We start from the raw sequence: 27,794 nt of genomic DNA on the forward strand, positions 1-27,794 counted from the left end.
CTCTTTAGTTTTACCAGAAACACGTTTTCAGATATTCAAATCTCATACAAATAAACAATATATGATCAAAGCTTCAACAGACCCATGTCTCAATCTTATGCCTTCTCTTCCCTCCAAGTTCTTGCCACAGTTGAGAAGGACAAGCAGTTCAATTTGCTCTAAAAATGTTCGATTCTGGAGACTTGGCCGTGCCAAATTGCCCATCTTTCTCTCCAGCATCTCCGCCGCCACAATCTACTCGGTCATCATTTCTTCCAATAGTTCCATCTCCAATCTCTCACTCCATACCACTCATGTCAACCCACAAAAATTGATGTCAAGCTATTCAACCCATGAAGTCCCACATTTGGTGAAACAACAGGCTCAACAAGAAGACATGGAAACAGATCATACACTTTTGGTGCTTCCTTTCAATGTCACGGTTAACGAGGATTGAGGTGACACACCGGCTCTAGCTTGGTTTGATAGAATCAAGAGCGGTGAACAAAATCGAGGTGAAATTCCATTGGCTCAAAACCTGTCAAACTTGATCAGACTCGTGATTCTATACTAGTATGGAGGTGTTCACTTGGACACGGATTTCATAACATTGAAGGACTTTTCTGGGTTGAGGAATTCAATCGAAGCGCAGAGCATTGATGCCACTGGGAGCTGGACTAGATTGAATAATGCAGTGCTTGTTTTTGACAAAAATACTTGCTTCATGGAGGAATTTGAATCCAATTTGGATGGGAATAGGTGGGGGCATAATGGACCTTACTTGGTTTCGAGGGTGGTTTGGAGAATGGAAACAGGACGGGATAGTACACATTTAAATTCCACTGTTTTGCCACCCATGGCGTTTTATCCGGCAGACTGGAACTGGGTAGGTTTTTTTTTTTTTTCCTTTTCCCCTGCAAAAACCGATTAATCGGATTCATTCGAAATGGGCTGAAGCCAAGTTGCATCACCTGAGTGGGGAAACTTATGGGGTACACCTGTGGATTAGGCGTAGTAACAGATTGAGAATTGAAGAGGTAAGTGTTGTAGGGAGATTGATCGAGGATAATTGTGTCATTTGCAAGCAATTTCTAGAGAGCAGTTTAAGAATTTGCTTCTCGCTCCCACCATATATTATATAGATTTTTTTTTAGATTGGGTATATTAACATAATAAAGGATCCAAAACTCTTTTCCAACATGGATGATGTGTTTGGTTCAAGGTTTTGAATATAAATTTTGAAAGGAAAATGAAAAGGTACGTGAAATTAGGTAAAATGTAGTTATATTTCATTTATATTTTACATATCTTTTTCATTTCTCATTCCAAATTCCTACCCAAATCTATGAATCAAACATAACATAATAATAATAATAATAATAATAATAATAATAATAATAATAATAACATAAAGATAGGTACATATTTTTTATAGTGAAAATTTTGAATTAATATTATTTTTTAAAATTGTACTATAAACTTTTATCACACATGTCTCTCCATTTAATAATGATTGAAATTTATTTTAATTGTTATCTCAAAAATTAGTTATAGAGTCAAAGAAAATGTGTAGGTCTTACAATTTTAAAGTAAAAATTTTATGTTACAATTTGTTTAAATGTAATTCTCTAGATTTTTTTTTATTGATTGATAAAAAGTACCATAAACATTAAGATTATTTATTTATTTTTATGATATTGAGTTATTGAAATATGATGTATTACGACTTAAACCAAGAATTGTTGGGGAAAAAAAAATTTGACTCGAACCAGATTTTCTAAATTAATTTTTAATATTTAATCCAATATTGAAACCTTCAAACTAACTCATATCGGTTACGAATAGATAAGGATAATATTGAATGATTAGGTGAAGGTCACATTAGCATAATTTTTGAGTAGAGTAGTTTCTAGGTCACTCCTAATGTATAGTCCAACACACACAAGTCAATTCTAATCAATTTTCATAATTTTGAGTAGACAGATTTTTAGGTTTTACAAAATAAGAAAAAAAATTAATATATTAACAAATGTAATTTATTACTATTATATGGTAAATTAAAATTACGAAACTCACAAAATGAAACGTATTTATATTTTATAGTAAATATAATTTTTGTAATTTATTCTTTAATTTTTATCAATTAAATTATGACATGCAATTTTTCATTAACAACTTAGAATACACAATTAATGGCATCAAAATAAAAATCTTCTCCTATGTGTAACTCTAATAAAAATGAATAAAATTTAATTGATTATAAATAATTTTTACTACATAATTTAAATAAATTTTGTATTATTATTTTAATTTAAAAACTAATTTTTAATTATTTATTTATATACGTGTATAACACGGGTAATATGCTAATTTCTCTTAAGAAAATAGATAGAAATCAATGGTAAATAATACATTTGAAAGGAAATGAATTAGGGCACTCGGTCCAAAAATCTATTTTCAGAATTTCTTTGTCCAAAAGTCCGGGCATTAAAAAATGACCAAAACACCCCTATATATATCACATACATAGCACAAATCTCTCTCTCTCTCTCTCTCTCCAAACCTTAGCTCTTAGGATTGGGTATAGGGTTATCTTAACCGCACAACCCGTCCGACCCGAACCGATTGGCATACAAATGGACGGTTTTGCAGACACAATGCGGGCGGATGCGATTTGAAATATGACATTATTGCGGGTTGCGGGTTTTACCCACACCCATAAGAACCTGCTCGCACTTAGACTTTTTTTAAAAAAAAAATTTATGATGGAGTTTACGAGTTTACAAATGTTTTTATTTTATTTAATGGATTTGAATTTGCTGAAGTTTGACAACAATTTATTGTTATTTTATTATTACATTTTGGATAAATGTAAAAGTTAATGAAGAATTATTTTTAGATAAGTTTAGGATTTTGAATGATTTTACTTTAATTGTATTGTTGGGTAGTGAATGATTTTAATGATTTAGTTTAGAATTTTGAAAGATGTGCTCGTGTTAGTTTATGATTTTATTTAAAAGTTTAAGATTTTGAATAATTTGCTTGTGTTAAGAATTGATTTTGTTGTGTTTTTAATTTTATAAGCTTTAATTCATTAATTATTAATATTGAATATTTTAAAAAATTAGAGGAAAATGACATAAATATTTACAAAATGGGAAAAAAATGCCCAAAAATAAATTTTTAAAGAAAAAAATTTAATCCGCAAACTGTCGGCACATCCACGAACCCTATCCATACAAACCGCAACTTGCATTGCGAGCGGTTGTAGGTTTAACTTTTTCCAAACTGCACATATGCAGGCAAATCCAAACCACAAATCGAACTGTCCAAAACTGAACCGCGAGCACCCATAGCTCTCTTTCTCCTCTTCATCCTTGCCGCCGACCAGTTCCGTCTCTATCGATTTCCTTCATCGCCGACCAGCTCCGTCGCCGCTGATTTGGACCCTCTCTCTCTCTCTCGTTTCCTCTCTCTAAAACCTTCATATCTCTTCTCATTTTCTGTTTCTCTCTTTAAAACGCTCCAATCTTAGATCCAATCAGTCGTCGTTCGCCGTTGTCCTGCACCACCGTTCATTGAGCATCCAAATCTGCAGATCAATAATCGCTGTAGGTATAACTTGTGTGCGATGGCAAGCCAGAAGCGAGGAAGCTATATTTCAAATCTGCGCCAACCTAAACCATAATTTGAACCAGATTCTCTAATCTCGAAGCTTCTGTGTCTTCTCTCTCTTCTTTTAGATCAAGGTACAGGTCTCATCTCGTAACCATGGTGTGGATCTGGCTTTGTGTTCTATGGATCTTGCGTATTGCGAAGAAATTACTTCGTATTGCTTGTATTCTGAGTTTTCTTAGTGTGAATCCATGTCTAGGTATGTAGTCACATGTGAATGCAGAAGAAGATTCTGATGAAGTTGCCTTCGGTGCTTCAATTTTTTTATTTAAAAAAAAAATAAAAAATACAATATTGCATTTTGGTATGAATCATATTCAAATTTTAAAAAATAAAAAATACAATATTCAATTTGGTATGAATCAGATTGTTCATTTTTGTATGAATACAATATTCAATTTGGTATGAATCAAATTGTTCATTTTGGTATGAATCAAATTGTTCAATTTTTTAAAAATAAAAAATACAATATGCATTTTTTCTTTTTAAATGTTAATATACAAAGTACAATAATCAGCATTGTTCATTTTGATATGAATTAGATATGACTGTTGAGTATTTTGGTATATAGAGAATTCTTGACCAAACTGTCTAGTTACATAGATTTCAAAAAACACTAGTTAATTGAGAAGTGAGGTTAAGGAAGGCCTGTTCATTGCAAAATTTGAACAGATAGGGTTTGAGTATAATATTTGAAAATTTGTACAAATAAATTTGGATAGAAAATTTGTACCGATGAAAATATTGAACAGATTAAAAATTGGACAGGTAAAATTTGGACAAATAAAAAATTTGCACAGATAGAATTTGGACAAATAGAAAATTTACACATAAAAATTTGAACAGATAGAAAATTTACATAGAAAAAATTGAACAGATAGACAAAAAAAAATTGAACAGATAGATACAACTTTGAACAGATAGTCAACTAAAAGTCAAATAGTTAAAAAAAAGTCAATGGGTAAAATTAGAAACAAAATGTCTTCTATGGCTTTTCACCAAACTAGATAAACAAAATGGGTAACCAATTTTCTCAATGAAGTATGTTAGATTAGAAATAAATTAACTATTTTGTCCATTAATTGACAAATTAGAATTTTTAAATTTTTTTACTTTCGTGAAATTTAAAAAATTTGTGTCAAATTCTTTTCCTTTTCAAGTCCATCTATTTTAAAAGGATCTCAAATATATATATATATATATATATATATAAAACAAGATAAAAAAGTAGTTACAAAGACCACAAAAAAAAAAAAAAGGTAAAAAAGAAACACTAAAAGTCAACTTTTTTTTTTTTAATAAACTTTTTTCAAATTATTATTTATTATTTATCATTTTTAAGTCAGTCGAGTTCACTGGTACTTAAATTTGAAAAGATTTTTTTTATAATAAAAAAAAAACTTTACTATAATGAAAAAAAATGTTCAAAAAAAAAAAAAAAAACTAAACCCAACCTTAAAATTGATTCAATTAGAATGGTTTCGACCTAATGGACACATAGCAAACTACAGTATAATTTGCGATAAGAAAACTGTTTGCTATAATATAAAACAAAATGCAATTGAAATTCAAAATTATCAACAAATGCACATGTATTGAAAGTGCTTGTCTAGTCCTCAATGAAAGTTGTTGAAAATCTGATCTAAAATTATTGAACAATATTGTTCAAAGCTTCCCATCACAGATCATAATCTCTTAATCTCTCTCAATGTCAACCTCAATTTGAAGACTAAGCAACTCCATAAACTGAATCTGGGCAATCTCCAAAACCACTTCGTTCTGGTCAACATCTGCTTGCTAATTCAGTACTCACAGTCTCTTGTTGGTATTTTTTCATAATAATACAAGAAAATATATAAAATGAATTAAATAGAATTGACAAAACAATTATTATTATTATTAAAGAATGAAATATACAATAAGCTATAGAACTAAAAAACACAAGAATAATCTAGATTACATCGTAGAACATATTACAAGATGGATTCAAATGGACATATAAAATAATATACGAGAAATTATTTAAATTTAAAACTTTGAAGAACAAAAGATAAGGGATACAAACTGAAGCTTGTGTGATACCACAGTTTCCTTAAAACAAATTCACCGCCTCTTGGTAGGTGCTGGAGGTACGTCGGTGTCTGTCTCCTAGGATACGATGGTCGAAACAAGCTAATGCAGAAGCACATTCTAAATAGTTTCGGCGAACTTAACAATGGTTGCACTCTCTCTAACAAGAACTAAAGAAGAGCTAACAAAAGAAGATGGGAAAAAAATTTCTTTGGAGAAAAAAAAAACGTCTCCAACTTTTTATCTCAAAACACCATCTCCATTTTCTATCAAAAATCTCTCCAAAACTCTTCTTCCAAATTAGAGGGGAAAGGTCTCTATTTATATAAGTAGGGGAATCCCTAGCCATGAAGGCTATACATCAATAGGGCCATCAAATGCCATTAACCAAGGCCATCAACTCTAACCATTAGGTCTAGAGTTACAAATGTTGAAAACCTATGACCACTAATATGGTCATCAACTCCATCATCAAACAAAGGTCTAAACCTTCCATATACTTAGGCCCCGTTTGGAGACTTACATTTTTAGTCAAAAAGTTACCATTTTAGCCAAAAAGCCAACAACTCATACCGAAAAGTCAAGATTCTCTTTTCTCTCTACTTTTTGCACATCTTTTCGTAATTAGTCAAAAAGTCATCCCAAACATATAAATTTTTTTACCTACTTTTTTAGCCAAATAGCCAAAAAATTACTAAATTAGCTTGTTCCCAAACGAGGCCTTAATAAATACAAATCAATATAATGATGGTTGAATAAACCAACTAGATGGGTCACAAAATGGATACTAATGTTGGATCACAACCCGATCAAAGCTCAATTCTCAAACATAAACACAAGCTAAGCTCAACACAACATAGCTTAGCCTAAGCTCTAAACCCAGCATATGCACAAGCACAAGCCTAGGCCCAGTCTAAACTAAGACTAAGTCCAAATCTAAAACCAACTTTATTAATACCCACTTTATGAGACAATTTTCATTTACAACTCAATGGTTTCAGCTCATTATTTTTGTATAGCAATTTTCTCACTTAAGATAATACAAAACTACTCAGACCCACCTCAATCGGCGCTTGGGTCCCACTTTAATTTCCAATTAAAGTTGTCGAAAAATCATTATTTTCCAACAATCCCCCACATGAATAAAATTGGTCGAATAAAGAAAAATGAACAACTCTTTACAACAAAGACTCAGAGAGAGAGCACGTGGAATAACCCTGCATCAAAAAAGGTAGTTGTTGCCCTTGAACCTTTTGTAGTGAAAGCCTATTAGATTTACTGGCTGACTGTGAATGTGATGTCTTGAATTGTTCTGCCGTTTGTGTAAACTGAGACAACAGACCTCACACACGAGTTACTCCAACCATTATTCTTGTTCTCACTGGTATGTTCGGTTTGGCCCTAGAACACTAACTTGGTTCAGAGAGTATTTTTAAAGAATTCAGCCTTATCAATTCTTAAAGAAAGCGGCCCCACTTTGCACTCACATAGGTGACCTACATAAAATATCTCATCATACCACGGTTGACTATTCACAGTACTTAGGTCATTAAAAGCATTAACTTAACCTTCCACCCACTAAAAGAAAATCAGGTTTTAGCAGCGTTTTTTATTGCAGCAGCCTGAAAAATGTTACTATAAATGGGCTATTGTAGCAGCTATTGACCACAACAAAAAATTAAATTTTTAGTAGCATTTTTTTCTTAAAACGCTGCCATATGTTTTTTTATAGTGACGGGTTGTACTCAACCGTCACAAAAGTCAAGTAATTTAAAGGCCCACCAAATTCAACTCTGATTTCCCGGGAAATAGGAATGGCAACGGGGCGGGGCGGGGCCGAGGATCACCCTCCTCGTCCCCGATCCCCCAAACTACAAACTTCCCCGTCCCTGGCCCCGATCCCCAACGGGGAACCACTCACCCTCACCGGCCCCACCCCCCAACGGGGATCGAGTTTCCCCGACCCCGAAAAATCCCCGTCTCTGTTTAGCTTATCATCATCAACAACATCATCGGTCATCAACACCAACATCATCGATCATCGACAACATCAGTTTCATCAACAAAAACATCATCAACGGTTACATCATCAAAAAAAAAAGAGAAGAAGAAAATGGAGTTCAACAAGATAAAATTACAGAGAATATAGACACTTTTCACATTAGATTCCTTTCCTACATTTTCTCGGAAACCCAAATAGAAAATTACAGAAAATGAGAAAATTAACAGTGATAGAAAGAAACAAATAAATATAAACCCAAAATGCGATGAATGATGCAAACAAGAGAGAGAATAGAAGAGGGGTTTTGATGATAGGTGTGGAAATGGAACAGGGGTTCACCATTAACAAAAATAAAAAATAAAAAAAATAGACAGATCTGGTGGGAGGGAGGAGCTGAGCCGACGGATCTTCTCAGATCTTACGGTGGCCTGGCGGAGAAAGACGGCGGCGAGAGGAGGCCGCGAAAGGCGACGGAGGAGGAGGAGGAAGTGACGGAGAGTTAGAAGTAGCCTGGAGGAGGAGTAGGCGACGAGAGGAGGAGCCGACTGCATAGTGTCTGAGGAGAGAGAAAGATAGAAAGAGAGAGAGAAGAGAGAGGAGAGAGAGAGAGAGAGAGAGAGTGAGAGAAGAGAAACAGGTCAGAGAGAAGAGAGATCAGGGATATATAATAGATAATAGATATATAATAGATTAGAGGGAGGGGGCTTTATTATCAGAGATAATATAATAGATATATAATAGATTTTCGAGGAGAAACGAGGAGGGGAACGGGGCCGGGGACGAGCCGAGTCCGGGGCTATGAAAGTGATCCCCGTCCCCGGCCCGAATTTGATTGGGGATTCAATTTTAAATACCATCCCCGGCCCGTCGGGAGTATTTTTCGGGGAAAAACCACTCTTATCGGGGACCGGGGGTCCGGTCCCCGTTGGGCTGGTTTCAAATTGTCATCCCTACCAGGAAATTAGTTTTTTTTTTTTTTTTTTTTTTTTTTTTTTTTTTTTGGGGGGGGGGTGAATAACATAATAGAATTTCAGCCCAAAAATAAACTGTTCAACTCACAATGTGTACCCTACTCCACAACACTTCTTTGGCGAAGCATCAAAGTTCACCCTCCCCGCAGCGTATTGACGACATCAAGCTATAGCATCACTTTGATTTCAAGGTCAGTTTGCTCTCTTTCTCTATCCCTCTCTTTCTTCTTGTCTCTCGATTTATCTCTCTACCCTTCTCTCTTTCTTCTATTGTCTCTGTTTCTCCGTTTCCCTTACTGTCTTCGGTCAAGTTTGGGTGAATAAAATTCATTGTTAACCTAAGACTTGCCATTCTATTCAGTGCTTCTAATATCTCCGAAACTTCTCTACTTTGAATGATTTCATGAACATCTTGAATGATTTTGATTTGGGAAAATAATTTAGAAAATAGATTGATTAACATGTTTGGTATTATGATTTTTGATCGTCTATGATATTCATATTTTAACTAATATAATTAGTGAAGTGAATGGATTGTTGTTGATGGTACATAATAAAATCTCATTCTTGAGGATTCATTATGTATGCTAGGTGTTTCATAAAATGCCACAATGGAGTAATAATGCCTACATTTTTGTTTATTGGTTTGAACATGATCTTAACAACAACAATCATTATAATGATCATAATAATCATAGTAATAAAGATGCTCACAAGATCATGATAGAGACAATTCATAAGTCCTCATTCATTCCTCATCCCAAGTATATGGAAAGGTAATATTGAAACTGATCAACTAGTCCATCCTATTAGGGCTATGTTTTATTCCAATTAAGTGGGACTGAGTTCACCCATGACATTTCATCAAAAAGCCACTTCTTATTTTGCACAGTTGTATTTCCTAGTCTTATGCTCATTAATAGACATCATTACCCAATATAGTTGATATTTCCAGATAAATATTTCAATCATATATATTGCCCCTTACACACATATATATATATACATACAGCTATGTTTTTCTTAGCCCCAAAGTACTTGCTTTATTTTGTAGTGTTGCCATTTTATTATCCCAAATATTCAAAATCTCATTTGTATCTGAAATATTGCATGAAAAACATTGCCTGTTAACTTTTTTTATCCACATCAAGTATGTCAATTACATGATGTCAATCATCTATATCATGCCTCAGGTACTTTTGATATCCCACTTACCAGAAAAATGTGACCGAGTTACCAACATAGTTGACTATGAATTATTCCAAATAAGAATTTATAGCTTTAAAAATAATATTTCAAGGACATGTACCAACTCATTTTAATGCTTCCAGTGTGTTATTGAAACCTACACATTTATGTATACCCGAACTCTTTTACTACAATAATCCAAAGACAATAAGGACCTATCTGTATAAGGGATACATGAAACAACAAAATTAGTGAACTTACTACTCTTTCCTTTCATTTCTTCAATCATAGAAGTTTGATTTACTTTAGTAAAGCTGCATCAAAATAGACATTTATGGCTTCAATATAAACAACTCATGGCCATTCTTACCAATTTCCTGTTCAATATCAACTATGAAGCAAATTTGAAAGTATGAAATTGGTCATTATAGATGTGAAGGTTCAATTGATATAGTTGAACATAGAAAAAAACAAGCAGACCTCCCAAATTGAAATTCAACAAATTATAACTTTCCATCTCCTACCCATTGTTGAACCCAGTTATCAAATACTAGTGCACACATGAGTCTACTATTTTATGGAACAGTTGCCAATCTCTATTGTGAGTTTCATTCCAATATATTTGTGTGGCTTGTTAGCATCAACAACTAACTTCTACAGAACTTGATCTTTAATGCTTTTGAAATATGACTACATGTTTTTACCAGCTCACATGTTCTTTTGACTGCATACAGATCAATACTTGCAATGGATTTTATTGCGACTAATTCACCCCCAATTCTGCCACTAAACCAAAAATGTGGACTGAGAATTGGACTGGATGGTAAGATGTCTTCCATCTTAGCCTCTCACAACATGTTGGTTGTTTGGATCAGAAGTTGATCTTATCAACATTCAGCTTTCTTTTCTTTTAATGCTTCTATATTTTCAACCATTACGGCTATCTGGAATGTTAGGTTTCTTTCATTTGGCGGTGTTGTGCCATATAGACCTGTGGAAGACATTGCTTTTGATGTAGCACGATTCTTCCAGCGAGGGGGAACCTTCCAAAATTATTATATGGTAATTCTATTTTCTTGAAAGCTATTATACTTGTTACAAGTTTTTATGACAATTGCCTGGTACTTATGATTCACAGTCTGCTTTGAATCTGGTTTAAATTAATCAGAATGCAAGCTTATATATTAAATATGTTTTGATTGCTTTACCAATACCATGGTGGGACTAACTTTGGCCGGACCACTGGTGGACCTTTCATTCCTACAAGTTATGATTATGATGCTCCAATTGATGAGTATGGTATGATTTTCTTCCTCTATCAATAATAAATTATTTGCATCCCATAAGCAACCAAACTAATACTCCAGTTTATGAAATGCTGTAATCTAGAAGTGTTAGATGTTGATAGAATGTTGTTATTTTATAATCTGAAAGATACATGTATCAACCCATAATTGAGGCTTTTCTTATTTCTTTTTTTTTTAATAGTTGAAGCATGTCTTCTATCTATAAAAGGCTTTTAAAATTTTCCCCAATGTTGCAGGACTTCTTAGACAACCTAAGTGGGGCCACCTAAAAGATGTGCATAAAGCCATAAAACTTTGTGAACCAGCAATGGTTGGCACTGGTCCAACAATTACTTCCCTTGGTCCAAATTTGGAGGTATACCTATAATTCTCTAATCGTTAACCGGTTTCTCAGGGAACTTTCTCCTCTGTGATTGACTGTGGTTCTTCAGCAATCTAATGTTTCTATAGTAAAACAAAATTTTATCTGCTCAATCAAACCCAAAAAAAAAAAAATGCTTATGTATATCATAGTAGATGGTTTGAAATTGTCTTGGGCCCAGTGATAACTCCAGAGCTTCCATGAAGCGAGTGACTGGCAAGATTCAAAAATCATTGCCCATATTAAGGAAAAAGAAATGATGTTGGTCAACAAAATTTTGTTTTATAATTCATGCTGTATACTTTATGAATAGAATTTGTTGTTCTTAAAAAGGGATGTTCCCCATTTCAGGCAGGTATATATAAAAATGGGTCAAGTTTATGTGCTGCTTTTCTTGCCAATGTGGATTCCCAATCTGATGCAACTGTGAATTTCGATGGCAATTCATATAATTTACCAGCATGGTCTGTGAGCATCTTACCCGACTGCAAAAATGTAGTGCTTAATACTGTAAAGGTTTGCCTCATTTGCTCAAATTATGTCTTACATTTTACCGTGCTACTACACAAGAACTCTGTTAGCTACAAGCTTTTCCTTTTAATATACTTGTTGGTTTTAAATTACGTCAGCATGTTTTTGAAGAAGGGTTTCATTTTTTTTTATTTTTTAATATTAGCTCAAGTAAAACAGTGTGTGATGAAGGTTTGCTTTTTTATCCATATTTATTGCATTCGTATAAAGAGCTAGAAATTTGGTCACAATCAGATGATGCAATATCTTGATGGAACTCCATTTCATACCATAACAGCTAACTTATGCTCTCTTTATTTTAAAAAAATTAAAAACCAAATTTCCATTTTAATAAATATGGGGTTGTAAAATATGAATTTCTCTTTATTCCAATAACAAGATAAGCTAATTTGTTATTTTTATGTGACAGATTAATTCTGTGGCTACAATTCCACAATTCACGCGTCAATCATTGAATGATAATGTTGGTGCTTCTGAAGCATTCCTGTCAGGCTGGAGTTGGTTTAATGAACCAGTTGGTATCTCAAGTAACAATGCATTTATGAAACTTGGGTTAGCAGAGCAAATAAATACTACAGCTGACAAGAGTGACTATCTTTGGTATTCACTAAGGTATTAAAAACCTTTTCTTTAAAAAATTTGTGATCTGAATCCAATGGCTTTGATATGTTTGATATCGTAATAACAATTCCTGGATACTTTTGCAGCACTAACAGTCAAGGTGGGTCCCAAATAGTTCTTCATGTGGAATCACTTGGCCATGTCCTTCATGCTTTTATTAACGGGAAACTTGCAGGTAATGGGAACTAAAAGATGTTGCAATGACATGAGTTTTTTGGACGGTGTTTTTTTTTTTAAGGCAATTGTTTCTTTTTTGTTTTTATCTCTTTTGGAGGTTATATTTGATGTTTCTTCTTTGTGTCTTCTACTAACTTATACCCTGTCAATTATTGTGGAGGTATAGACTTATTTGATTACCTTGCAAGGGATACAGATATATTGCATCTTATTTTGATTTATCACTATGTGGCATAATTGTAATGGAGATTTATCTCTTTTGAGTATACCATAAGGTGTCCAGACATTGTTTTATTTTTTAAAAAAACTACACTTAGTTTAGTCCCCATTTGATGGGAGGTCTGGGAGGGGTAAATTGGGCATCGCACAAAAAGGTACACTCACATATTATGGGTTCTCCTTTGCTTCATTAAAAATGTCCTTTGAACCATTTGGGATGCTTATTAGATAAACCGTATTCACCAAGATATAAATTTTGTAAGGCTACCAAATCAATCTGTCTATAGTGCCTAAAAAGTCAAATGGTTCATTGTAGGGAGTGGCGAAGGCAACAGAGGCAATGCTAAGGTTGCCATTGAGGTTCCCATCACACTCGTCCCTGGAAAGAATAGAATCGATCTCTTGAGTTTGACAGTTGGACTTTAGGTTTGACCGTCACGATTTAGATTTATGTTAGCATTCATAAAAAATGAGATTGTTATCTAGAATCTAGATTATATTCTTCAATGGTGCTTCCATGAGAAGGATTAGTTTAGACAGTCTAAATATTACTGGAAAGTAATTTTTATCTAACAGAACCCTATTAACATTGTTCAGAACTATGGAGCATTCTTTGACAAATGGGGTGCTGGGGTAACTGGTCCGATGAAACTGAAAGGTCTAAATAATGGATCTACCATTAATCTATCCTCACGGCAGTGGACATATCAGGTAAGCTTGTTTTGATTTTCACAATATCCTTCTATATTCAATTCCTAAATAGTAATCCAATAGAAACTGGAAATTGAACTGGCAAATTGAAATGTCATTTTTAATGCAACAATTTTTTGTTATTTCTAATTGATTAGAGTATATGATCCGACATATTTTCGGCTTTGTAATGCTACGAGGTTGATTTGATCGAAGAATTAAATGCACTAACATTTAGGTGCCGTTTGGTAACACTTACGTTTTCAGTTTTCTGTTTATATTTACAAAAATTTAAAAAACTCAAATAAAAACTTGTTTGGTAAAATTTTTGATTTATAAATCAGTGGTCTCAGTTTATAAATTTGGCCAAAAAATGAAAACACAAAAAATGTGTTTCCATTTTGAATTTTCAGTTTTTTTTTTTTTAACCACCCAACACTAGCCACCGCCCACCATCATTTTCCACCACCGTCTTCCGCCACTACCACCCACCACCCACCACCCACCCCCCACCCCCCACCACCACCTGACACCACCACTAACCACCCACCTACCACCACCACCCACCACCCGCCACCACCACCCACTACCCACCACCACCCACCTGCCACCCACTTGCCACCACCACCCACCCCTTGCCACCACCACCACTACCACCCACCACCCACCTGCCATCCACCACCCACCACCCGTCACTACCATCCACCGCCCGCCACCACCACTCGCCACCTACTTGCCATCACCACTCACTACCCACCTGCCACCACCATCCACCACCTACCACCACCAGCCACCCACCACCACCAGCCTCCTGTCACCTACCCATCCGCCCCCACCACCATCACTCACCACCTACCTGCCACCACCACCCACCACCACCACCCACTCGCTACCACCTACCACCCGCCACCGCCACCACCACCCGCCACCTACCCACCACCACCTACCACCACCCGCCATCCGCCACCTACTTGCCACCACCACCAACCATCCGTCGCCACCACCACCACCACCCCCACTACCCAATCGCTACCACCTACCACCCGCTATCGTCACCCACTCAACCACCATCACCACCCACCCACCACCACCCGCCATCTGCCACCCACCTGCTACCACCACCCACCACCCGCCATCGCCACCACCACCACCCACTCGCCACCACCCACCACCAACCAATGTCATCTACCCACCCACTAACAGCACCCGCTACCTACCCGCCACCACCTGCCACCACCACCCACCACTCGCCACCGCCACCGTCGCCACCACCACACCACCCACTCGCTACCACCCACCACTCGCCACCGTCACCCACCCACCAGCCACCAGCCACCACCCACCACCAGGTATCCACCACCAGGTACCCACCACCCACGTCACCACTTTCCACCACTCGTCACCGCCACCACCACCACCCACTCGCTACCACCTGCCGCTACCACCAACTACCCACCACCTACCGTCTTTCTCCGCCACTTGCCACCACCGTCTTTCGCCGCCACTTGCCACTACTTGTCATTTTTCACTCTTTTTTATATTTTTTAAATTTTGTAAACATTTTGTCAATTACCAAACGCGTTTATAGTTTATGTTTTTCTAAAAATAAACAAAAAATAAACAAAAATCAGTTTATAAAATTTTTATAAATATAAACTGAAAACGTAAACGTTACCAAACACACCCTTAGCTTTTCACTCTCATTTTGTCTTTTTTGGTGCAGACTGGAGTGAAAGTTGAAGAATTACGCCTCTCAGGTTGAGGGTCTTCAGTTTGGGTGTCAAAACCCACTTTACCCAAGAACCAACCCTTGATTTGGTACAAGGTAATATTATGTACTTTCTTTTTTGCTTACAATTTAGCCAAATTAAGGGATTCATTGTTGTAGGGATGGGATATCAATGACTTGGATTATAGTCTCAAAAAATAATAAGTACTTGATTTTATGCTTATGGGACATACACCACATAGAGAGAGAGAGAGAGAGAGAGAGAGAGAGCATGTGAAATATTTCTTCCTATCCCACTTTTGTTTTCCCTGTCATCAGTGTTTTTGCCCTTTGGACTTTGTTGGGTCATCTCAAGCTCACCTTCTCTTGCACCTGAAAAGAAAGAAAGACTAGTAACACCTTTTGTTACTTATGAGAAAAATCAAAGGGTTGAAAAATATTATTATGATCAGTTGCTTTATGACTATACAAACTATTGAAATGAAAACACAATATGAATCTTGAAGGCTTGTGACTAGGGATCATGTGGCATTGTACAAGTGATTTGGCATCGAAGATTTCATAATGTGTTTGAGAAAATAAAAATTGTGCAGTTTATAAATTTTTGAATCTTGAATTTGTAGAGAGAAAAGATAGAAAAAGAAACTAAATTGAAAGAATTTTTTTTAAAAAAAAAATCCTTTTTGGGTAAGGTTAGGGAAAAATGAGATTAAAATGAATGGATGTCAAAAAAAAATATTGTTGTGGGGAATTTTATGTCTAGATCTTGCTTATCCTCCTATTCTTGCAAATATGATCTTCAATTTCACTATAATCTTTATTTTTTGATATGTAAACCACATGCTTACCAAAAATAAATAAATAAGTAAGACTTGTCAAGAATTATTTGTAGTCTAAATTTTCTTTATAGATTTTTAAATTGAAAATGATATTTATGCTCATTCAATTATTTTTATTGCAGGAAATATGACAATTTGAAAGTATCAAACAATGGACGTCATTTCTCGATTTGAACATTTTTCATGGAGGTCTTTATAAAATGGCGTTATGAGTAATACTTTTGAGTACTATTGTTATGTGACAAGTTTATCTTTTGGATTATAGTGTGAGCTATTAGTTTGCTACAAACATTGGATCTTTTTTGTATTATAGACTTATGTAATGAACCTTTTAATTATGTTGTTTTGGATATTTTGGGATTATGAAAATGCAGACTCTTTTACCTTTTACAATTATTGAGTATTGAGCCATTAGAATAAAATAGTGTTGTTATAGATATATAATGTGAGCAGGTTGTTGGCTTTTTTGTTGGCTGCTGTTGTTTACTTTGATGCCTGGTGTCATTGCTGCTGGTGCATGGTGCTATGGTTGGTGTTTACTGTCAACAGTTTGCCCACAGTTTGATGTTGTTTGTTGTCTTAGGGGCTATGGTGTCTGTTTTGATCATTTTTTAATCAAATTGTCTCTATAATATGGCCTTTTCGGTTTTGTTTCTAGTTCCTTTTATTGTTTGGATCTTTTCAGTGTAACCAGGTTATGTTGCTCTTAGGTTTTTTTTGTCTTGTTTGCCTTGTTCTTGCTCTCATTTTCTCTTTGCTTATGTGGTTTGTGAACAGGATGGTTTTCGCTATTTAGATTGTCTTTTTATGTGTTTTGGTTTATGTGTCTTTGTATAGTTGGTTAGCTCCTAGGGTATACCCCTTGTATCTTGCAGTTTTTTGTCATTTTATTTATGACTGATTCATCCCCCCCAAAAAAAACATAGCCTACAATAGCAGTTAATAACCGTCGCTGTAAATAAAATTCAAAACGAATTCTATGGCTATAGCGACACTATAAAACTGATGGAATAGAGTCAAAATATAGCAGCGGTTCACAAAATGTCACAAAGGTGAAGGATATAGCGACAGTCAACCCGTCGCTATAAAGTTAGCAAGTAATTGGTAAATTCAAGATATAGTGACATTTATAACTGTCACTACATCGACCGTCACAATAAAAATAACTATACCAGCGTTTGCAGAAAGCGTCACTATAAGGATATGCTGACGGGGCTATTGCAGCAGTTTGGCCATCGCTATTGTAATCGCGGGTAAAGGTATTCTAGTTTTTAGCGACACTTTTTCCTGCTTTTAGCAACAGTTTTGGCCACTACTAAATCTTGATTTTTTTGTAGTGACCCCATAGGGTATCACTGTATAAAGAAATGGGTAGGAGGATTTCCCTCCACTGTGATTCACCCGTTATATGAAATTAGGTTGTCCCCTTGAACCTAGATCTTGGGATCTCCAGTCAACTAGGTTGGGTTTTCCATTTCGGTAACATTCGCTAAAGGCCTTAACCTCATTCCTCTTGACGACTTCTTACTAACTCTCCATTTAACCCTTAGGTTAACTGATCCGTAATTTTGTCCTTAGACTTTACATAGTCTATAGTGACAACACAAGAGAGTAGCTGTCGTATGGAATTATGTCTTCAACGAAAATGTCTAGACCTTCCATTATACGTATTACTCTGTGCCTTACCAATACTTGTTTAGTTGTCGCAAAGTATATAAAATTGCTAGCACAAGTTTCGATCAACATGGAATATCCTTAAGAAAATGACAAAGCCATTTAACTACTTCGGTAGCTTTATCTAAATCACTGAACTCCAATTCTATCATTGATCTCGTGATATACATCTGCTTGGAAGATTTCCAAGACACAACTGTACCTCCACTAGTGAAAACAAATCCACTAATGGATTTGTAGTCTTTATATCAGATATCCCGACTTCATTGTAAGTACCTTATTACCCGTGTATCTATTTTGCCTACTAAATAAGTAGGTTATACGTGGCCTCATACACCTTATCAAATACTTTAAACTTCTAATGACCTGAGAATATTTCAATATTCTTGGTCAAAAGGAAACTAAAGCTACCGAAGTCTTTAACATGCTTGTATCTGACTTATACTTCTCAAGACTCTTATCAAAATAATAAGACTAAGAAAGTATACTACCAGCAAATGGTCAGGAAATCTTAATTCTCAGATATACATCTACAAGGCCCATGTCAAGCTTAGAGTTTAACATCCACTTGGTAGTATTGAACATCTTCTCATAACTACCAACAACGAGTATGTCACCTACACACAGACACAAAATGACATTATTGTCAGTGTTTTTGACATAAACACATTTTGTCAATACCCACTTGACAATATAGTGTCGTCAAATTTCTCATGCTATTGTTTCGGTGGTTATTTCAAAAATTCATACAGCATCTTTAAACAATTCTTTATGTCATAATGATTATGAGACTCTCATAATCATATCATAAAAAAACATATTCCTAGACCGTAATTAACCGAATTAGGTCTTTCTCGAATTCAAGGCACCAAAATAGTTTGGTCCAACATGTCACTCTAAAGTCAATAGCCTTATTAATTGGAATCACTAACCTAGCGATCCATAGTCTACTATTCGGAACTTCATATCATGGCCAGTAGTCTTATCACTAGGAATCACTCATTTCTCATCATGTGATCAGTAGACTCTCTACTAGTAGGAATCACAATGTTTTGACATGTGATCAGTAGTCACTCTACTACTAGGAATTACAATGTCTTGACATAGGATCAGTAGACCATTTCATTGCTAGGAATCATCATGTCTTGACATATGATCAGTAGACTCTTTTACTACTAGGAACCACAATCTCGTAATTGTGTAGCTAGTGGTCTAACACCTCCTAGGAACTACCAGTTTTCTATCTTTGTGATTAGTACCAATTTAAGAAAATATTTAGAATTATAAAAATTCAAAAAATACGTTCACCCACCTTAACGGATTGTCTCATCTTTACTTTCAAGCAAAGTCACATATCAATTATACATGCTATAATTGACACAAGGATAACATTCTAATTGCCTCTGATAAATTCAGAGATGTCATCATGCAATCTTATGATTGCCTTTAATCACATTTGATCTCTATAGATATTCCTCTAAGAACCTCGCAAGGTTTAAGGTTGTTAGGTGGAACAACATTTCCTGTTATCATCTCTTGAAGCCATTTCTGAAAAATCACAACAGAATTTCACTATTCAGTTTTTCCAGAAACTAAACTTAACACTAGAAAATCTCAAAGTCTAAAATTTAATTCAAAACTGATCTTACCACTTATCCTAGAATTGAACATGGTTAGGAAAGTTTCTAGGAAGACTAGAGGGGTCACACCGGTCCCACTTAAGACCTAGTATTTAGATTAAGTATATTGTAAAAAATAAAATAAAATTACGTAAAATATTTTAAAAAATCATTAAAAATAAAAAAAAATATGAAAAAAAAAACTCAATTTTTTGAAAAGTGAATTCAATTTTCTGAAACCAAACATGGTCAATACAATTCACATTTTCAAAATGTACAATATGTTTTTTAAGGTTTTTTACCCTTCAGGTATGGTATGGGATTTACACACCGGTATTTACCCAATACGCAATTTGTATTGTTTGGATATCGATTTCTAAACAAAATAGAAATGTTCAGCTATCAACAATCAAACGGAATTTTTGTTCGAACAATTGTTTTTTTTTTTTTTTCCAGAAGTTGATATTCGAAGGTAATTTTTTGATAAATCTGATTTCTAAGTGTTTTATTCTATCTAACCCATCTTCTTTTTTAGTATTCAATTAGGTCCTATTTAATATAATATGACCAAATCACCCTTTTTAGTTTTTGTGAATGTTTCCATTTTGAAATCAATACATAATAAAAAATAACAATAGTCCTTCATTCCATAGAGAAAATCTCTTACATTCTCAAAATCCTAAATTGTCCACCTTCTAAAAATCTCTCATTAAATGCTAATGGGAACTTTTATATTACAAATGTATGCTGGTAAATAACATCCCCTCATAGAACAATACACACACTCAATGTTAAATGAGTGTGTGAACATTAATATTGGATGCGATTACCTATTTGTATTACAAAATGAATGTGAATATTCACATTTCTATATACATAATACGTTTGTGACCAAAATAACACATTGTTGTTTATATTAGTATGACTATTTTTGAATGTGAATATTAACACATTGTTGTTTGCGCTTGTATGACTATTCCTGAATGTGAATATTAATATTGATTAATGATGTGCTGATCACAACACTAATTGCAACACATTACAATGTGAACATTCACATTGTAACGAGAAAATAAAAGTCGACTATTTCGATTGTTCAATGGTAACAAAAATAATTATTTAACCAACAAGCATAGTAACAAAAACAACAAATATACAACTAACATTCAAAAAAATATTATTCACCCAAAAAAAACATTCAAAAAAATAAAACTCATACCACAATACAATGTGAATGTTTATAGTTTACAATTAATATACAACTAACCTTAAAAAAAATTAAATTTATACTAATGTGAACATTCACACTGAAACATGAAAATATGAAAACAAAATTGAAAAGAGTGAATCGACTATTCTGATGGTTCAATGGTAACAAAAATAATTGTTCAACCAACAAGTATATTGACAAACAATATGCAAAAAATCATCAGACAATACATATATATAAAAAACATTAAATAGTTCATATATATATTGACGCACATTTTTAGAAAAATCTATATATAATCAACACCAGTATAATACTGGTGAATAAACTATACAATATTGGTGACTATACAAATCGATGAAGAGACTACAGTTTATGTATAACAGTGGCAAAAAAATGATTGTTCATCGCCAGTTTACCATCATATCTATTGTGAGTTCATCATCATCTCTGTCATCGGTCTGTAACTAACATTTTCTTTCAAATATTCTACCATAGTAGAATCTTATGCAAAAATGGTGAAAGAAGATCCTTGATCAATTCCTCATATTGAGGCAAAGAAAACACTAAGAATAATAATCTTCCATATTCTATATACAATTTTTTATATACTATAAATGAAATATATCAAATAATTAATATTCTCTTCCATAAATATATAGTATAATATATATATATATATATATATATTATAATAAAAGTCTATAAAGGTAAAATAATCCACATAATTATTCTAATATGGAAAAAATAACCTATTAGAATACAGGTCTAAATATATGAGACTTGATGGACACTAGAAAATTTTATGGACTTATTGGGCTATAAGTTCACTAAATGAGATTTATAAATAAATCTCTCTTTCATTTTTGTTCAAAAGTTAATATTCTAACAGCATTAATAGTGTGCACTAAGATAAAGTATAATGTTCGAATATAATTATGCTAACAAAATCCTTAAAACCCTTCTCAAGTAATTTGTTCTCTCTCTCTCTCAAAACTTAGAGCATCTCTCCCTAAACCTCCCTCCCTAAGCCTTTTATTGGGTGTACTGCTGGAGGTGGGGGCCGCTGGTCTCCTCTTTCCTCATTCCATCCAATTTTTCTTATTTTCTTTGTCTTTTTGCTTAATGATTTTGGAAGCTTGTCCTTCCAACCATTTTCAGCACCACCACCACCATATTGTCACTAGATTTGCCACCTTCCTGCCTCCATCCATTCTTACCAAATCTACCTTATCTTTTTCAGATCTACCTCATCTTTTTCAGATCTACCTCTGACTATCGGTGTCGGTGTTGGTGTTGCCCCTCTCTCTTTCTGATCTTCTAGATCTGATGTTTGGCTTGCGCCCAAACTTTCACCCTCGCGCCTAAAATTTTAAGATCTAATTCAAATTTTCTTACAATCAGAATACCAACGTTGTTTAATGCATTCGTTTCATGTTAGGCGACCATCTCAACTTTAATGTCCCATCTTGACCTGCGGAGGTGGGGTCTTTAGATTTCAAGTTGAAGATTACGGTATAATGAAGTTTTGGATGCGTTTAGTAACTTCGATCTAGTTATTTTTTATTTGCTTTTTTATTTTTTTTATTATTTGCTATATATCTTTTAAAAAAAAAAAAACTGACTTTTTAACTAACTTCTCTGTTTACCAAACTCACCTCCATCAATCACCAACATTTACCCGCCATTTATTGGTTATAAATATGGTCAATCCTTCCTTAAACGAACACACAGAATGCTACACAAACCCCTTACAATTCGATCACCAATCAAAATCTAGAGAGAGAGAGAGAGAGAGAGAGAGATGGGGCTGGGGTTGATAGCTTCAGCATTTCACATTTCCATACCCTAGAAAATGTCATATTTCGACCCAATCGTCTCCATTAAGGTTTCTTCGTCCATGGATGGATATCCTGTAAAAATCCCCAAGAGGTATAACCCTTTTACAGGCCACAATCGCCTCTATATGTGGTTCGTCGACGAGGTCTCACGAATCATTAACCACTAGTATTTGTTTAATAATTGATCTGCATTTTTAGTATTTCTTTCAAGAGTTGGTTTTTGGGATGTGCTTGGTTGGTTTGTTGATGTTGCAGGGTAGATGTGGAAGAAGATGAAGGGGCAGTGATAATGTATACAACACATATTTTAAAAATAGTTTCAAAATCAGAGTATTTGGAATCCAAAATTATAGGACTTCGCAGTCCCAAATTGGTTTGATCAAATATTGAGCCCAAAGAACAATCACAAGACTCACAACTCATAAGAGGTTGTGGATTTTTCACTAAACATGTTACAGTAAAATTTAAATCAACTTCTTTAATATATTGCCCAAAAAATATTTTCTTCTTTGTGGTTTATGACATAGTGCAAACTTCTAATATCATTCATAATAACACAATTACAAACTATTCCATGCATATCATATGAAGATACAATAGCAAAGTAAATCAATCAAGGATCAAAATTTTGAAATTCAAGACCTATCTTATTCTTCTCCAATTCTGGTTCTTTAACCCAAGAAACGAATCTCTTATCACATGCATTATGTTCACAACATCGTCCATTGTCATACGCTCTCCTGATTCTGCATTTGAACATGACAGGCCAACTCATATCACTGCAACCAAACACTCTTCTCTTCTTCTTGCACTTGTGTGGGTATCATCCTCTTTGATTATTTCTCTTTCTCGTATTACTTCTCCATTTTCATCATCATTTTCTTCTCCTCCAACGAGCAATGACAGGTCTACTATGTCCATGATGCGTTTAGGAAAAGCCATTGTGACAAACTCGTGAAGACTGAGACCATCTTGAAATATGTCATCGGTTGGTCTTTTCCCAGTAAACATCTCCAGTATGAATACCCATAGCTGTACACATCTCCGAGTATAGACACTTGGCCACCCGTACCATACTTTGCATTTCAACAGTACTGTCAAGTGTCAAATATTCTTTATGTCAATGGTAAATGAATATTTTGTTCCTTATAATATTGCATAGACACAGTATCTATATGTCAAGGTTTAAATAGCGATAGAGGAGACGAATTGTTATGGTCACGATGTAACGGTATGAAGAGTATCCAATTGAACTGAAAGTGAACCTTTCAGCCCAACAGACATACTTGAGGGGATGGCTGATGATGATGCTTCAAGGAGGAACTTTGCCAATCCAAAGTCTCCAACATGGGCTGTCATATCTTCATCAAGAAGCACATTGCTTGGCTTCAGGTCACAGTGAACAATTGGTGTTTGACAATGGTAATGGAGATAATTCGAGGCAGAAGCAACATCAATGGCTATGTTCAGCCTCTGTACAATGCTAAAACTCTTTGTTCGAGGTTGCTCGTCGTCATCCCTTGGATGCAACCATTGGTCTAGGCTTCTTTTAGACATAAACTCGAATACCAATGCTTTGAAATCATTACCCTCAAGATCCATACTTGAACACAGAGTTATGATCTTAAGGAGGTTTCTGTGTCGTATAGTTGTCAAGGCTTTGCATTCGTCTATGAAACTCTTTGAAGCTCCTTCTTGTTGCAGGTTTAGTACTTTCACTGCAACAACTTTTCCATCACCACTTAGACCCTTGTATATCGAACCAAAACTTCCCAAGCCAATCAGATTTTTCGTGGAAAAGCCATTAGTTGATTTCATGAGCTCTGAGTAAGAAACTCCTGATCTCAAACCCTCCAAAGAAGATGCAATTGAAGTTCTGGTTCTTGATTTTTCCAGCATTAAATATGCAACCAAACAACAAAACATAATAGATATCAATATGATTGCAGTGATTGCAGGGATTAGTACTTTGGGGGCAAGAAGATTTCCTGATGAATGAAGCTTCTTAGAGCATGTTGGTAAAAGTAATTCTGGGATACCCCCACAAAGCTTGTCGTTTCCAATAATTGAAAGTGCACTTGTATTCGCAAAGATCCCTTCTTTAGGCACTTCACCCTCGAAATCATTGAAAGAAAGATCAAGTTTCTTGAGAGAGAATGTTCCAAGAAAGCTTGGGATCTTCCCAGACAAGTTATTATGTGAAAGATCTATCTCTAGTAGACCCTTAAAGCATGCAAAGACTGAGAAATTGTTCCTTGAAACATATTATGCTCAATATGGAGGATCTCCAGACTAGTACAACTAGCTATGGAGCTGGGTATTTCACCGGTGAAGTTGTTCATTGACACATCTAACTCCATGAGGTTTATCAAATTGCCCACTTCAGATGGTATTGGACCTGTCAAAGAATTATAAGAAATGTCTAAAGAAATTGAGAGGGACGAGAGACCGATAACTTGTATGGGTACAGTACCACTTAGATTATTCCTGGACAGATTTAGTGTTTGCAAGTTATAGCAGTTTTCGATGCTTGAAGGTATAGTTCCATCAAAGCCATTCTCCTCCATAAGAAGCTTGGGTAAGCTCATTAAGTTACCAAATAGCGGTGGAATTGGCCCGGATAAATCTTTACCATTCAATGACAATCCTTGTAAGTTCTGAAGCTTTCTAATAACATCAGGGACATTACCGGTGAAAAGGTTATCTTCCATTGCTAGATTGTTCTAGTTGACTAGGTTTCCAATCCCAAAAGGGATGTTTCCATATATTAGATTGGAACCCATTGTAAATTTTGCCATCTGTGTCGAAAGGTTGGCCATTGAACCGGGCAATTCTCCTCCAAAATGGTTTCAAGCTATGCCCAACTTAAACAGAATTGTACAGTTGACCAGGGAGTTTACAGAATTTAACTCTCCATTCTTCCCATATCCTAGTTCATTTTCATCGAAATTTAGCCAATACAAAGCTCTTAACCTTCCTAAACTCATGGGCAGAGTTCCTGTGAGATTGTTTTGAGCAAAGTCAAGTATCTGGAGTCCAGAGGCATTTGATATCGATACAGGAATGGTTCCTTTGAAATTGTTGACACCACCAGCAAAAATTTGGAGATTAGGAAGAGTAAGGCCAACGTCTATTGGTATCTGCCCGTGTAAATGGTTTTGAGTAACCGAGAAGTAGTAAATGGAAGAGATGTTGTAAATGGAATGAGGGACTACACCTGACAGCTGATTTTCATACAATTGAAAAATCCCTAGTTGTGACAGATGGCCAAGCTCATCTGGTATGCTACCAACAAGATTGTTCTGGGTGAGTCCAAGAATCAATAGTGATGAAAAGTTACCAATCCAAGCTGGGATTTTTCCTGCGAGGCTATTAATACCTAGGCTCAGAATCAATAATTTTGAAAGTGAACTAAGCTAGTCTGGTATTGGTCCAGTGAGCTCATTATAATTCAATTTAAGGATTCTGAGCTCAGTACAATGGGTCAGATTTGTTGGAATCATTCCACCTAATGAATTTGCAGTCAAATTGAGATGTTGCAGGTGCAACAAACGGCCCAACTCTGGTGGGATTTCACCGTGGAAGCTGTTGTTTTGCAGGTTGATCCCAGTGAGCAATGAAAGGTTTCCTACAGAAGATGGTATGGAGCCAACCAGCTTCTGAGCTTCCAGGTTCAGAATCATAACTATTCCGTTGGAAGGATTGCAAGTAATACCTGCCCAGTTACAGAAATGGAGCAAGTCATTCCATGAGCTCATAATTTGCAGTGGATCCTGAATAATATGACTCTTGAAAGTAAGCAAGGCCAAGTGATCCGACTCATTTCCAGAGGTGGATGCTCTTGCAAGCAATTCCAGGCCTAAGCTCAATGACAGAACAAAAGTTCCATGAAGCGCACACACCAAAAACCATTTGACGTGTGAAGATGAATGCTCCATTTTGTGACTACCAACTACAGTATCTTCTTGATTAGTTCTGAAAACTTAGGCCAGCATCAAGCAGGTGTTTATAGGTGTTGAATTTAATGCAGCATTAATTGAATTGAAAATATCCAAAAAGCTCAGCTGCCCTGGCGTACGATTTTTGAGCCAGATTCCCATTCTACGTTTGGCATCTGGCAAAAAACAGGGTGTGAACATTGTTGTACATACTTACTTTGTTTAGATTGTTATGATGTTTATTGAATAGGACTGAAAAGCTAAGAATCACCCAGAGAGAGACTGCTCAACCAACACCTATGACTTATGGTAATTAGAAGAAAAATGCATATCTTGTGGCTTTAAGTTGAACCAAGTTCTATTCTTGTGACTTATGATTAATGATATTTCTTTATGAATCAAGCATTGTTAATTATTTTATTCTTGGTAGGGAGCTGCTAACATTTTCACGAGACTGTTCATAACATAACTATAATGGTTTGTAACTTTCACTTTAGGAGGTGTAACCATAGATTCAATCATTTGTAACTATTACCACTAAGTGGCTTAACATTTCTTACTGTGTACTCTTTTTTAAGAATGTGCACAATGAATTTCTCCTTCTCAGTATTCTTGTAAAATTAGCAAGATTTTGTTTCTGGCATTCATGTGTAAATCAACGAATTCAAAATTATTGTTCATCATTGCTTCTATATGTTTCCCTAAATCACTTTTTTCTTTTTTTTTCCCTTCTTTTTCCATTCATTATCTTGGTGTGTGATAGAACATGTGCATGTCCATGTTGTGTGTTATAGTCAAGCAATTAGGTTATTATCTTGGTGTGTGATAGAACATGTGCATGTCCACCTTGTGTGTTATAGTCAAGCAATTAGGTTATTATCTTGGTGTGTGATACAACATGTGCATGTCCACCTTGTGTGTTATAGTCAAGCAATTAGGTTGCATGTTTAGCTGTTGATTGCCATTTGAGATGTGTGTCTTGTGATATAGAACATTCATTTGAGTAATTTCAGAGCTTAAATCTTTTTGGAAGCAATGAAAGAGAATGGCCTGCTGAGAGAGCTTTGGATGCATTAATGGGGTTTTGATATACCTTAATACACAAGCATTAGAATTTCAGTTTGACCACATTTGACCTTGCTTTTCTAGATAA

General features: G+C 35.1%; 2 pseudogenes; one reads left to right on the forward strand and one right to left on the reverse strand.

Annotated features, from left to right (window-relative positions):
• The first annotated feature begins 61 nt into the window (after nucleotides 1-61).
• On the forward strand, nucleotides 62-16,490 carry LOC145789070 (beta-galactosidase 8-like; annotated as a pseudogene).
• A 6,665-nt stretch (nucleotides 16,491-23,155) lies between these two features.
• LOC114321383 (receptor kinase-like protein Xa21) lies at nucleotides 23,156-26,641 on the reverse strand (annotated as a pseudogene).
• Nucleotides 26,642-27,794: the final 1,153 nt, after the last annotated feature.

The sequence above is a fragment of the Camellia sinensis genome, chromosome 10, assembly GCF_055761805.1.
Source record: "Camellia sinensis isolate YWXY chromosome 10, ASM5576180v1, whole genome shotgun sequence".
Taxonomy (NCBI): Eukaryota; Viridiplantae; Streptophyta; class Magnoliopsida; order Ericales; family Theaceae; genus Camellia; species Camellia sinensis.